This window comes from Pristiophorus japonicus, chromosome 5, assembly GCF_044704955.1.
Source record: "Pristiophorus japonicus isolate sPriJap1 chromosome 5, sPriJap1.hap1, whole genome shotgun sequence".
Taxonomy (NCBI): Eukaryota; Metazoa; Chordata; class Chondrichthyes; family Pristiophoridae; genus Pristiophorus; species Pristiophorus japonicus.
This window is the reverse complement of record NC_091981.1, coordinates 53,861,837-53,875,254: the sequence shown is the minus strand read 5'-3', so window position 1 is coordinate 53,875,254 and position 13,418 is coordinate 53,861,837. Positions and strand designations below refer to the sequence as shown.

General features: G+C 40.1%; 1 long non-coding RNA gene across 1 annotated transcript in view; it reads right to left on the bottom strand.

Moving 5' to 3' along the window:
• LOC139263804 (uncharacterized) overlaps positions 1–13,062 on the bottom strand; it is a 53,296-nt gene extending 40,234 nt beyond the window's left edge. The window contains exons 1-2 of the long non-coding RNA XR_011593212.1: positions 13,037–13,062; positions 3,492–3,573 (exon numbers count right to left, since the gene is read on the bottom strand). This is a non-coding gene — a long non-coding RNA (uncharacterized lncRNA). The remainder of the gene's footprint in view (positions 1–3,491; positions 3,574–13,036) is intronic.
• Positions 13,063–13,418: the final 356 nt, after the last annotated feature.

Here is a 13,418-nt window from a genome sequence, read left to right as displayed (position 1 = left end):
ACGGAAGGATCCCAAAATCTCACTATTGCAAAGTTACTTTTAAAAATATTGCTAGTGTGCATACATATTTAAGCTGAAAAGTTTTGTTTTGCCTCATCAGCTTTTCTCCTGTCCCCAAAGCATTAACTCCTTATTAGGATAGGATTCCATGGATACTGCACACACTTCACTCACTCAAACGATTATCAATTGGTAAACCTCAACAAGTGAGAGCTGGTTGGGCATGAATTTCAGCCAATCAGCTGCTCCTGCTGGGAGCTAACTCCATTTTCCTTGGCGCTGGCGTGGTGGCCTCATTTAGAATGCAGGATGGGCTTAGAGCAGAAATCTTGCTCCTGATTGCTTGTCCAACCCTGGGAGAGGGGGAAATTGGTCCAGCTCCAGATTAAAGGGTCAGAAACACAGCAGTTGGATGAAAAGGACTCAAGAGGAGGTGGTTGGGAGCAGAACGACAGAGATGGAGGTAGACCCTTAATTATAATTACATTTTCAGAGTGAGGAGCAACATCAGAAAGGTCTGCAATGGTTAAGTCGCCAAGAACTTTAGAAACTATGGTGGTGGTCATACCGGTTGAGGCCAGAGCAAGTAGAGAAAGGGTCTTTGCCCTGGGACTTACAGCTCGGGTGTCGCCTGCATGTCGCACTCTCCTGGCTGCCATAATTTCATCCACCATGTCCTCTTCCTGAAAGAACAGGAACAATGGAATCGCAAGAGGGAAATCCATTATTTCACTAAAGACAGCTCCCTTTAAATGTTCTATTTAAATCATGCAAATGCTCATAAATACTCGTCGTAGCTTTGTATTGGAGCAGAACCATTACCATGTGTGACCTTTCACCTTCCCAATCTTTTCCTGCCTCTGGGGCATCACACTGGCCCAGTGCCACCTTTACAGTGGCAGTGATTAGTCAGGGCAGTAAATAGGCAGGAACGCAGGGAAATCCCAGGGACGATTAGGTCACATTCCCACCTCCTTCATCTCCATGTGTCAGGGAACGCTTAGGCCAGGCAGCTCGGGTTATAAAGGGGTCGTGGGAGGGAAATTGTGGAAGCCATTTTTGGGACTGGAGTTTCGACAAGAGGCCTCTCACACCATTTTAACTTCCAAGACTGCCTTTATACTGTCCAAAAATAAGCAAGTTGTGTCAGGGAAATCCAGACCAGAGTATCAGCAAGCTTCTCAACATCCATGCAAGTGAACTTCCAGGAAGAAATTGTCAATGGACAGTGGTCAGAATTCTCCATTCCCTGATCCACTGCCAGCAAGACCAATTGTAGTTCTACCCATGTCACAATCATCCCAAAAGGTGGAGCAAACCAGGGCAAGTCCTGAACTGTACAGCTCAGCTTTGTTAAGGGAAAGTTCTACAACTTTTTTTTCCTCTTAAATGAATTGAGTTTCAATGAATTTTAAAATAATCATTGCCTTTTCACACAAGTGGGCAACAGGGAACTCACTTAACTATCAGGGGAGTTTAAAAATATCAAAGATGAGATTTTAAAAAACAAAAAATAAATAGGTGCAAGTCTCATTTTCCTTGATTACAGGTTTGGCAAGCACTTTGTAAAGTTCTATATATGGTAGTAGCATGTGCCAGATCATAATGGCATCTGAGAGCAATCTGGAGCCACTCTATTATCATTTTCTTAACAATGCTGCTTGTGAGTCAGAACAGCTGTGGATCCAGCGGCAGCTACTCAGGCTCAAAATATGTGAACAAAATACAGATTGGGCATTGCTGCGTCACAGGCAAAGATTAAAAATGTAAACCAGAATATTTGAGGCCAATCTTTTTACAACTCTTCACCTATCCCAAAAATACAATCTTTTGAAAAATAGGCCTCAAGAATTACTGTATGAGGGGAGACTCATCTACTGAACTTCCCTTCTCTCTCCCACCCCACATCAATTCTGTGCATACAAGAGAGAGATAGAAAATTGACTATTTTAAAAACCATAAACATTTTGCGCAAAATGAAATCCCTGGATTTACATAAAGCGCAAGTTCAGAACAAGCATTTATGTTAATTGCACAGAAAACCCCAGAAACAGGTTTTTGTTTTTAATTTTTTTTTTAATACTGAAAGGTAGCTTGTCCTATTTTGTTTATGTACTTAGAACAACCCTCAAAGTTGGAAAAATTACGCTGGCTCAAAACTACAATTTGCATCAATGGATTCAAGGAATTGCAAAAGTAAACAAGGATACAATCAAAAACAGTCAAGTCAGGCCACAATTCCAAATTAAACAGAAGGGACTTGGAGTGCCATGTTTAAAATCAATCTGAACCTGCTTTACCAGTTTTCTGTTTACCACATTTTCATAAGGCCAACAAGGACCCTGAAGTGTACACCACAGGGATGGTGGCAGCACAGTGTTTTTACATGGAACAAACTTGTCAAAATATAGCGAATGCTTTCCCAACATTCACTGGCCCCAAAGAAGATGTTACACTCCACTCTGAAAGAACCCAGTCATTTCAAAGGGCAAGAAGAAACCAGTATCTGTTCATCCACCTCTCCTCCAATTAAAAAAGAAACAGCACTGTAACATGAATGTGTGGATTGAAAGTTTCTGAAGCATTCTGCTGGTTGAAGCTGACACGCAGCCTTTAACCTGTATGGGTTTCAGCGAATCTCGTTTTCCCCTCGCTGCCTCTTCAATTCTGGCAGCTCTTCAGTGCCTTACCTCAGTAGGCCTGGACCATGTCAACAGGCCCATTCCACCATGGACTATCACAGCCAAGCCCAATCCTGCCCTCACCCAACATATACAAACACATACAGTCCAGCAGAAGTGACTGGATAGAGATCAGGAATGGGACAGTAATGAGGTCTCAAAGATGCCAATAGTACTGACTTCTGCTCTTGCATCACCCAAGACTTCTGCCCAGTGAGTCAGTGACCAAACCTGGTCACTAAGCTTTAAATGGTTGTGTCAGATTTAAAGGAGCATGTGTTCACTGGATAACAACTTGCATTTATATAGTGCCTTTAACATAATAAAACATCCTATGCACTTCACAGGCCCGCTATCAGACAAGATTTGACACCTAGTCAATCTTGATAAGCTTCCCAAACTCATTTCATATTCATTTTTTTTTTAATTAATTGTTTCTGCTCCTTTGAGGTTATGTGACATCAGGCCCATCATGCAGCATTCAACAGCCAGGAGAGCGGGTGTACGAGCTGTGCCCAAGTGAGATTGGCCCGAGTAATCTCAGTGATTTTGCCTTTCTGCAGAGGGGGCACTTCCCTGATGAAGCTGTATCTTAACAGTTAATAGTACAGAACATTTACCAAACAACCCACAAGACCGTTTTATTTAAAAAAAAAAGAGTTCAAGTAATTTGCCAGATATTTTAAATTATGGTTGGCAGATAGATGTCTTATAATGCACTACATGGCCGGGGGGGGGGGCGGTGGGGAAGAGGAGGTCATGAAACACAGAACAGCATGCAACATCTGCCAATCCATCATAAAAATTCACCTCACAGCTGACCAGCACAAACCTACACCGGAAGCCAACCATTTGAAGCAGGCTGTTCCAGGAACCGAATCTGCACCGACTCCTGTGTAGCAGAAAGATCACTTTAAGATCCACACACACACGGTTAGAGAACATTGTTTTCTTTATAAAATAATGCAAACTTCTTGTTCTCAGCTAAAAAAATACAATATATAAATTTTATAAAAATACAATTCTTAGCTTAAGAAAATTTGTTTGCATAAACAGCTTTAATTGACATTCGCAAAGTGGACACAGCTGCTGAGTGTGTGATGGATAGTAAGAGATGGAGTGTACTCTTGCTTAGAAACAAAAACAAACTTTTCATACAGTTCTATGGTACTCTAAATAAACTTTCCGTAGACTGAGCAAACCAAAGCCTAAGTGCAACAAAACTGTTTATTGGTTGATGCACACATTTACCTCAGTTGGGAATAGGTCTATTTTGTAAATCAAGCTCCAACAAATCATGCCAATTACAAATGTTAATTTTACAAAGTGTTTTGCAAAAACCAAAATGTGAACAGCATAAACGGTTAGCATGAACTTCTGGATTCTGAATTGCTTCCACTGAATGGTTCAGTGGGTCAGTGGGCAAGGACAATGCCCAGTATAGTACGGAGGTGTGAAGGCGTGAGAACCCCATCCAAGCTCATTTTGTGGTCTGTGCTGGAGACAGTAAATTCCAGCCAAGCCACCTCCAGGATGCTACAGCTGCCCTTTGTGTCCCCAAGTTAGAGGCAAAATATAGTCAGCCAGAGTTCCTGCTCCTGACCACTGTCCAACAGCCCACCAACTCTGGGCAATGGCAAGATCAGGCTAGACCACACGTGGTGCAGCTTCTCCCAAAGATTTAAATAGCCTACTAATACTCAAGCATGGATTTTTCACACTGTTACAGTTTAATTTAGCTCCTGGCATTCAATGTTGCTAAGGCAATGGAGGGGGTCTTCAGACATTTAAAGACGGCCTTGACTAGGCTTCTTCTGCCACGCTATGCTACAGGTGCTGCAACGATATTCCTCCTGCCCAAGGTATGCGACTCAGTAGAAAAACTACCACCGGGAATCCCAAAAGATTGAAACAAGGCTAACAGACAGGTGGGTACAATGCCAAACCTTGCCACCAATCACTCCGAAAACTCCTCTCCTAGTATTCAGTTGCCAAGTGATCATTCTTGAACCTGCACAAGGCCATAGAAGTGTTTGCCATGGCTCAGTTGGTAGCACTCTTGCTTCTAAGTCAGGGACTGTGGGTTCAAGCCCCACTCCAGAGACTTGAGCACAAAGTCTAGGCTGATACTCGAGTGCAAGACTGATGGAGTGCTGCACTGTTGGAGGCACCAACATTCAGATGAAACGTTAGCAACTGAGGCCCCTTCTGCTTTCTCAGGTGAACATAAAAGATCGCATGGCAATATTTTGATGAAGTGTAGGGGACTTTGAGTACTAGCAACATGCATCCTTCAACCAACGTCACAAAAAAAACAGATCATCACATTGCTGATTGCTGGCTTTCGTTGTGTGCAAATTGGCTGCCATGTTTCTTGCATTACAACAGTCACTCTACTTCAAATTTCACTGGCTGTATGAGGCATCCAGAGATCGTGAAAGGATCTTGTAAAATGGCAAGTCTCCCTTACTTTAACTGCCACTGGCTGAGGAACTCTGTTTTCAGGTGAGAGAAAGGATAAGATTTATGAAAATAATTGTCCAACCCACATTTAATGTCTTAAAAATGACAAACATTGGGCATAGCAGCAAATAGTCAAACTGTCAAAGTCTGATCTGACACTCCATTTATTTACACAGTACACAGGACACCCATCATTCATAGTTCATATGTATATAGTTCAAGTAACCATCAGTGTTTAGAAAATATCAAGACTAAGCTATTATCTCCATCTTCACAAAAACAAAATCACAAAATATAACTCTCCCAGATATTGCCTGTAGAACTCTGCTGCTGTGACTAGATTTCTACCGTCTGAGTAACAGCATGCAAATTCAATCTAATGCTGTCCTGTGTGAAGTTTTTTGGGGCCCTTACACTGGTCACTATATTTAAACTTAATTTTTTCACTCCCACATAAACCTCCCAATTTCCATGTTATCGCCAAGCAGTAATGTCCAACCAATGAACACTGTCAATATTGCTCATCAGTCCCATCAAGTGGTCTGCTTGAACAGTGCAAAGATTACTCTTGACAAACTATTCATCTTGTATGCTTTTATACCAATGCTATATGAAGTGCACTGTTTTAATGAGTCAGTTCTTGCTGAAGCAGGGCATTTCACCATTAGACTTTTTGTCTGCACTCTTTCAACTTTTTTTTTTGCATCATAACAGAGCTGATAAAAATTTGTTGGAAGTGTGAGGGCAACAGGGAATCTAAATCCTCTAAACGGTGGGACCAACAATGTAGTGCCTTAACCAATGAGAAAGAAACAGAAACCATTGAAAAGGAGGGTGAATTCAATGTCAGATCAGCTACACAAAAAGAGAAACAAGAGGGAAAGATCAATGGATTGAGAGGGGAAAAAAGACAAAGGAAAAAAATAAATTTGGTACTTTAAAAATCTCAACAATTTACCACCTTAAGGAATGGCACTGCATAGTTTGAAATGTCCAATTTCTGGACAGAAAGGTTGATGACTGCATTAACAATTATCACATTATTAGAGGTACTTATAGAAAAATAGGTGCAGGAGCAGGCCATTCAGCCCTTCTAGCCTGCACCGCCATTCAATGAGTTCATGGCTGAACATGAAACTTCAGTACCCCCTTCCTGCTTTCTCGCCATAACCCTTGATCCCCCGAGTAGTAATAGAAACATAGAAAATACCAGATTTAACTTTGTGTGGTACATTTAATGGGCAATTAATCTGCATCCAGCAAATTCTTAAAAATAATGCGGCTGTTGAGGGCGAGATGCCATTTGTGCGAAGCAAACAGCAGAGCTGGAGATTCGTAATTTACGCCGTATCTCTTAAATCCCGAGTTGGCTGATTTGTAGGTTAATAATAGCATACATCATAGGATAACATTAGGGGACAGGGGACAGGGGACAGGGGACAGGGGACATCATTTGAAAACAGTACATCTAACTGGGTTGAAACCACTGACCTACATAGATTAATCGTAATAGGCTGAGGAGACATTTTATTTACACATCCTTTTTTCCTTATCAATTAGATCAAGAAACTGAAAATGAACTGATGTCCTTCTTCAGATCTCTAGTACAGCAATTACCATAACACTCACTGACCAAGGCAGAGACTACCCGTTTCAGAAAGCCTATCAGCCCATCCTAAGCTGTTACATGGATGCGATCAAATATTTAACAGCCGTACTGGATACATTTGTTTATTGTTCAGCAGCTTAAGCAAGTAAAAATCAAAAGGGCTCAACAACGATACTAGATTTTAAGCCTGCTTATAGTGATTGTTCCAGCAGCTCCCCAATTTGAAATTGAAGTTCTCAAACATTTTTTATTTTATAAATGACATTACAAAAAGAATCCCACTCTGAAAACAGCAGCAGTGCAATATTTATAAAGAAGAGGTTATAGAACACAAATGTAAATAGTCTTAAAGTTCCAGATTGAATATTTTCAAAAGATAATCTGATAAGCAAAAAAAAAGCATCTGTATATCGGATGGTCAGGGACAAATTACTGAATTCAATTTTCTCAAATCTATGGGAGTTCAGAGGCTAAAATTTTACTCATAACGTGGTCCAATGACACGTTAGCGCACGCGCACGCGAGCGAGCGTATAGTTTGTTCTTTTAAACTTTGCCACTTTTCATTTTTATTGCAGCATTAATGCACAGTCACCAAATAACAAGCAGTTGAACTCAGAAAAAATATCTGCAACGGGAATTTCCTCAGCCAGGGGATGGGGTGGCGGTCTGAGATTAGTCACCACAACTTCAACGGAGGATTGCGTAAACCCTGCTGATATGTTCAGGGCTTCCGCCCAAGTATGGTGGCCAATCAAGAGAAACTACAAGATAATTCCCAGTGATAATGTCAGCCCATATGCATATAATGTTCCACATAAATAGAGCATATTAAATAGCACAAGTTATTATTTTTAATTGTGTTGCACTTCTATGCTATCAGTGTAAGGGATCAGTACTGGGAAATAGACCACTTACTCAAGTAATAGCATCAAGCACTCCTTTAGTCAGGTGTAGCAACATCCAGATGCCGAATAAAGCTCTTTGTATCTTATCTGCAATCTCAGAAGAGATACTCCTTTAAAAAAAAAGTACCCATCCTCTCTGCTACCCACCACCATTCTTACAACAGATCAAAATACATTCACCAAACTGTGGAGAGATTTGTGGCCTCACCCTTAAGCTCCTAGATACTTAGCTTGTCCTGACAAAAGGCTTGAGGGAGGGTATGAATCATCCAACCCCCAAAAGGCAATGCAGATAGAAAAACCAGACTGATATGCCAAAGGGGTGAGAAATAAACTATAAACAAAGAAATGTCTCAAGAGGGGGCTTAAAGATAAAGATACTTAGCAGGATGGAGGAATTAAACCCAAAACAATGGGTGCACATGCACCAAGACTGCAGAGCACAGGTTCAGGGCTCTGGAGGACAAATTCAAGACGGGTGTCTTGAACAAATATTTGTTTATATAAATGGGTGATCACCAGGAAAAAGTGGTCAAACCCAGGACTCTAACTCATTTATGAAAACATGACTCTACAATGCCAAGATTGTGAAGTTGATAATCTGGAAGAATGGACTCTAGCATTAAGGGGACACCTTCATCCAAGCCTGTCTTGTAAAGATCTGGTTTAAGACTGGCAACTTTACTTCAGATAAGGTGTCTCTGGCCGTTGAGACAGGATAATATCATCCCATCAGTTTGAGCTGGATCTGGACCTGGACCTAAATCTTAAGGAGGTGAAAAGACAATGTGCTAACAAATGCTCCTGACTAATTTTAATACAATTCTTTAGTAACACAGACAGCCAGTGAAACTGAATTGTATCCATTTTCTTGATCATAATAGTTAGTTATAGAAAAAAAAAGTGTCAGAAGCACACATACTTGCCCCAAATTAGGATTCCTAATCAACTTGGTTCACAACTGGTGATTTAAATTTATTTATAAAAGTTGTAATAAGGAGATTTTGGAATGGATTGGGGCAGGAGGAAGAGAAACTCGATTCTTACTTAGAATTTAACTGATTTGTATAAACCCAAGACCTTTACAAAATTCACCCCAAAATAGTGTATAGCAGCCAGTACAAAATTACTTATGATACATATTTCACAAATCCCTAAGTAGCCCAGAAACATTAAACTCTCCTCTTGTTTATCTCAGCTTTTTCAATCAATTTCTCAAAAAGTATATTTCCATGTCAATCACCTATGATGAGCCCATCAATATACACCACTAATGGATGGGAAAGATGCTGTGGTTTCAGGGAGAAACAATCTTATAAATTATGAGCAATAGATGAGCATGAAATTGAATGAAAAAAAATTAAAATTCAATGGATACAAGAAGTTTCACAGGAAGGATCTCACCCAAAAGAAAAATCACAAGTTCAACATGCATCACATTTGTGCTCATTTATAGATTCTGAAAAAGTGGCTGCTTTTCAGAGCAACCTGGCACTGAAGACTTTCCTTCCCCACCCTATGCTAGAATTCAATAGTTTACAAATCTTCCATCCCACTCAGATCGAGAAACAAAAAAGTTTTTTTACATTGTCCTTTCACCTCTGGGGCCTTAGTGTGAACCCAAACCACACTACTTAGATGAAAGTCTTTGCCAGTTCGAAGTTTCTTTATAAAGTGAGAGGCCTAGCTTTTAATAAAAACAGCCTACAACTGGGCATAATACAGTCAATGTTGCACAAATGGCTGGGGGAACCCAGGGATGGGGTTAGGGTTTGGGTCTATGCCTTCAGAATACTGAGCAGCAATGGATGTAGAAGTAAGCTATTTGAAGATTGATTGACATAATACAAAAAGGTTTAAAGTTAAGTTTAGAATGAAACAAGGTTAGATTTTTAGCCCCCACTCTCCCAGTAGTACATTCCCAGAAGCCCCATTCTCCCAGTAGTACATTCCCAAAAAGGTAGTTGATGAAACTACGAACACAAGTCCATAAAATGATTAGAAAAGAAGGATAATATCGCAAACCTCAGCCTGAAATCTGTCAAAAAGGCTTTAAGACAAAAGGCTCACCTCTTGTTCTAGGTTCCTTTTTGAATTTGTAAAAGTATTTGCTAGGCCACTACAGATAGATTAGAGGTGGTTTTTGGTGAGAGTGTTAATACAATGGAATGTTACACTATCCAGTTATGATCATCACAACATCCTTTATCAGATCTGAAATCAGACACCCCCAAGTCAGTTTCTCCAAGTCTCAGCCACTTCAACTCCAACTGTACTTTCAGCTCGAAGCTTTCATTTAAATTTACTGTTATCTTTAATCTTCATTTTTTTTTTTAAATCGACTCCCCATAGGGGAACACACACAACAGGAGCAGAAAACTTTACTTCAAAATCATCAATACAGATCACTGTGGATTGGAGAAAATGGCAAAACAACCAGCAAATCTACAGTGGTATGCACTGGCTAACATCAGGTCATACATTAAGTGCAGATAGTGGAAACCTAGTACTCCATACTCTGGTAAGTCAGCTCATTGACATGATATCTATGTGGCAACAGAAAAAGGGCTAAGTGGATTGTGAAAATCACTTCCAGGAACCAGTTTTCAGAGTTGTTTTTTTTTTTAAAAACAGAAACATCATTGTTGCAGTTCTGATAATATCTGATCATGCGGCATACATGACCTGGTTCAATGTTCCACGAATTGGAAAATCCTACATGTACTTCATTTTCCTGGAGAGAAAAAAATCAAGCTAGTGATGTTACAGTACAACCTCAGCTCAACCAAATTGCACATCAACACTCACCTATAATGGCCACTGCCATTATGCAAATTGTAATGATATATACATGTGTATACTCATCAATAACACTAGTTATTCCCCCATCCTTTGATAATGACAGAGTCCTGAATTTGGTCTGGACCTTTCGGAAGTAGAGTATCTAGGACACACTTTAGAAGTTTCACTCTGGAGACTGTGGAAAGCACTACAGGAGTTAGTGACTGACTGGTGCAGAGACGGTGTCAACTGTTAGTAGGCTGGATAGGTGTTTGAAGGAGGATAATGGGTATGGGAAAAGGGCGAGCACATAGGATTAGGATACTGCTCTTGTTGAGGACAAACACCAACATGGAGTAGTTCAGCCAAAAGATCCGTTTGTGCTGTAATATCTACCCCTAATTGGCAAACCTACCAACGATATCCTGTAGCTACATGCTACACATTGCATCCATGATATGACATCACAAACTAGAACAGGAGTAATATCAACACATTGATACACTTCAGGACACAACAGTTTGAGGCATTTTGTCAGCCACTCGTGTTTTGGAGCAGAAAACCTATTGCAAAACTTGGAGATAGTGCTCCTACTAACACATTGAAAAACAAAAGTCTAAGACAGCAGGTCTTGGCTCAAGTTTTAGTACGGTCAGTCCTATGTGACTGATGCTAAATCTGAAGTTATGGGGCAAATCATAAAGACAAAAAAAATACCAAAAGACACCAAAATGGCATCTGCCCCCATCATTCACTATGTGCAAGGAGGATACTTTTCCACATTAGTTATGCCCCACAAAAAATTGAGATGGAATTAATGGCCCTGCTCTGTAGGAGTTCCATGACACATCACTCCAAATTACCAGCATAGTTCAGTTCTTGCCAAATCCTGCTTTGTCCCCGATGTTCTCCAACTTTCTAAAAATGAAGTTGTGCTTCTGCTGCATTCCTCGCAAATAGTGCAGGGGTGGGGGTGAAAGAGTAAATTTAAAATGTTATGAGACAGGAACAAGAACAAAAACAAAAGTAGACAAGACAAAATGCAACAAATACAAAGATTTGTATTTAAAATAGAAAATTGTCCTCAAAAAAACTTCACAAGATGCATAATCAGACAAAAATTTGACATGAGCCAAATAACGCAATAGTAGGAGAGGTAACTAAAAGCTTGGTCAAAGAGTTGGGTTTTAAGGAGCGGGAGGTTTGGAGAAGGAATTCCAGAGCATGGGGCCTAGACAGCTGAAGACAAGGCTGCCAAATATGAGTCGAAGGGAGCAGAGGATGTTAAGAACAGAGTTGGAGAAATGTAGAGTTCTTGGAGGGTTGTAGGGCTGGAAAAGATGAGATATAGGATGAGGCCAGGCCATGAAGGGATTAAATCACAAGGTTGAAAAAATTCAAATTTGAGGCATTGGGGGTGGGTGGGGAGAATAAGACATGGTGCAGGTTAGGAAATGGGCAAAAGAGCTTTGGAAGGAGTTAAAATATAGATTTTACAATAAAATTTGTCAGACAGATAATTCACATTTACTTGGATCCTAAAATAATAGTTTTACATAATTAACCAACATAAAACAAAACTGCATTTGATTGTACATTTTGTCTGTTCAGGTTATATATAGACCAAAATACACCACCTCCCTATTTAACTACATAGTTTGTGACATTTCGGCATATTGTTTTCCCAAGGCGATATTTTAAAAATCCATTAATTACGACCTAAAAATTAAGATCGAGCATTTAAAGAGTTAACTTTTCAACAATTACGTTTTGGTTTACATTAATGCTTATTCATTTTTGTGTAGGGGGCGGGAGAGAGAGACAACAAGGATGTCAGATTCGAATACTCCAGCAGATTAAGTGGATTGCTTTACATCAAGTGCTGTCACTTGCGGGAAACAAAAATGTACACAGGCACGTGGAGCAAGTAATATCAAGAATTAGAATTAGAAATAAATCAAGTTGCACGGAAATACACCTAATAAATAAACGTCGTTTGATCAGATCCGGGCCGAAATAATTTTTTGATAACTACTTTATAAAAGATATGTAAAATTAACACGTTTTGCAATAAACCCATAAAGCAGCACTTAGCCCACATAACACTTCAAGGAGTAATTAATTGGTCGTAAAAGCGCTTTAGGACCTCCTAGGCACACGCTAAGAAGGTACTAAATGAAATGGAAGCTCTTATTTTCCGCGTCCAACTTAACTTAACCAAGTTTCATTTGTGACTATATCCGAAAATGGTTGAGAGCTCCAGTTGGTTATAGATTTTACACACAGTTACAACAAACGGATGTGGAGTATGAATGAGGTACTTGGCGCACAAGTTTCGTGGTAAGTACAGTGCGGCTATGAGGTAAAGGTGCAATTTTTAAAAAAGTTAGCTGCTATTCTCGCCTTTAGCGAAGCTGATGTTCCAGATGTTGCAAGTGAACACCTCTCGGCTGTGAGCACTGCCAACTCCTCGCCAGGTGACCGAGACATACCAGTCGTTTCACAAATGCAACTGAAAGTGTGAGTGAAATGCTACCACCACACGTAAAGCAAATGTTTTATTAAAGTGCACATTCAAAAAGAGCACATACATACCACATTCGCGTTTAACGGGCTTCGGCGCTCGAGGGACACAATCAGCTGTAGACGCGCTATCCCACCCCGTGAACAGCAACGTGCCGACAAAGTGTTGTAAATTAGGCTCATTTTGCAATCAAGCTGCCGTTAATAACCCGCGATGTGCTGAAGTCAATCATTCAATCACCGGAACGGAAAAAAAAGATGTTTTTCTTATTCACAAGATTGCCATTCTTAACTAAGACACAAATGGTGCATTTATAAGTAATTAGATTGCATTAAGCGGCTTTGGAGCTAAAACTTCAGCAAAATGTTCGTGCAGCTGCAACAGTTTTTGGAATTTTTTTGTAATATATCTATATACATTAGAAAATAATGTTGGCAGCAATGAGGGAAAATG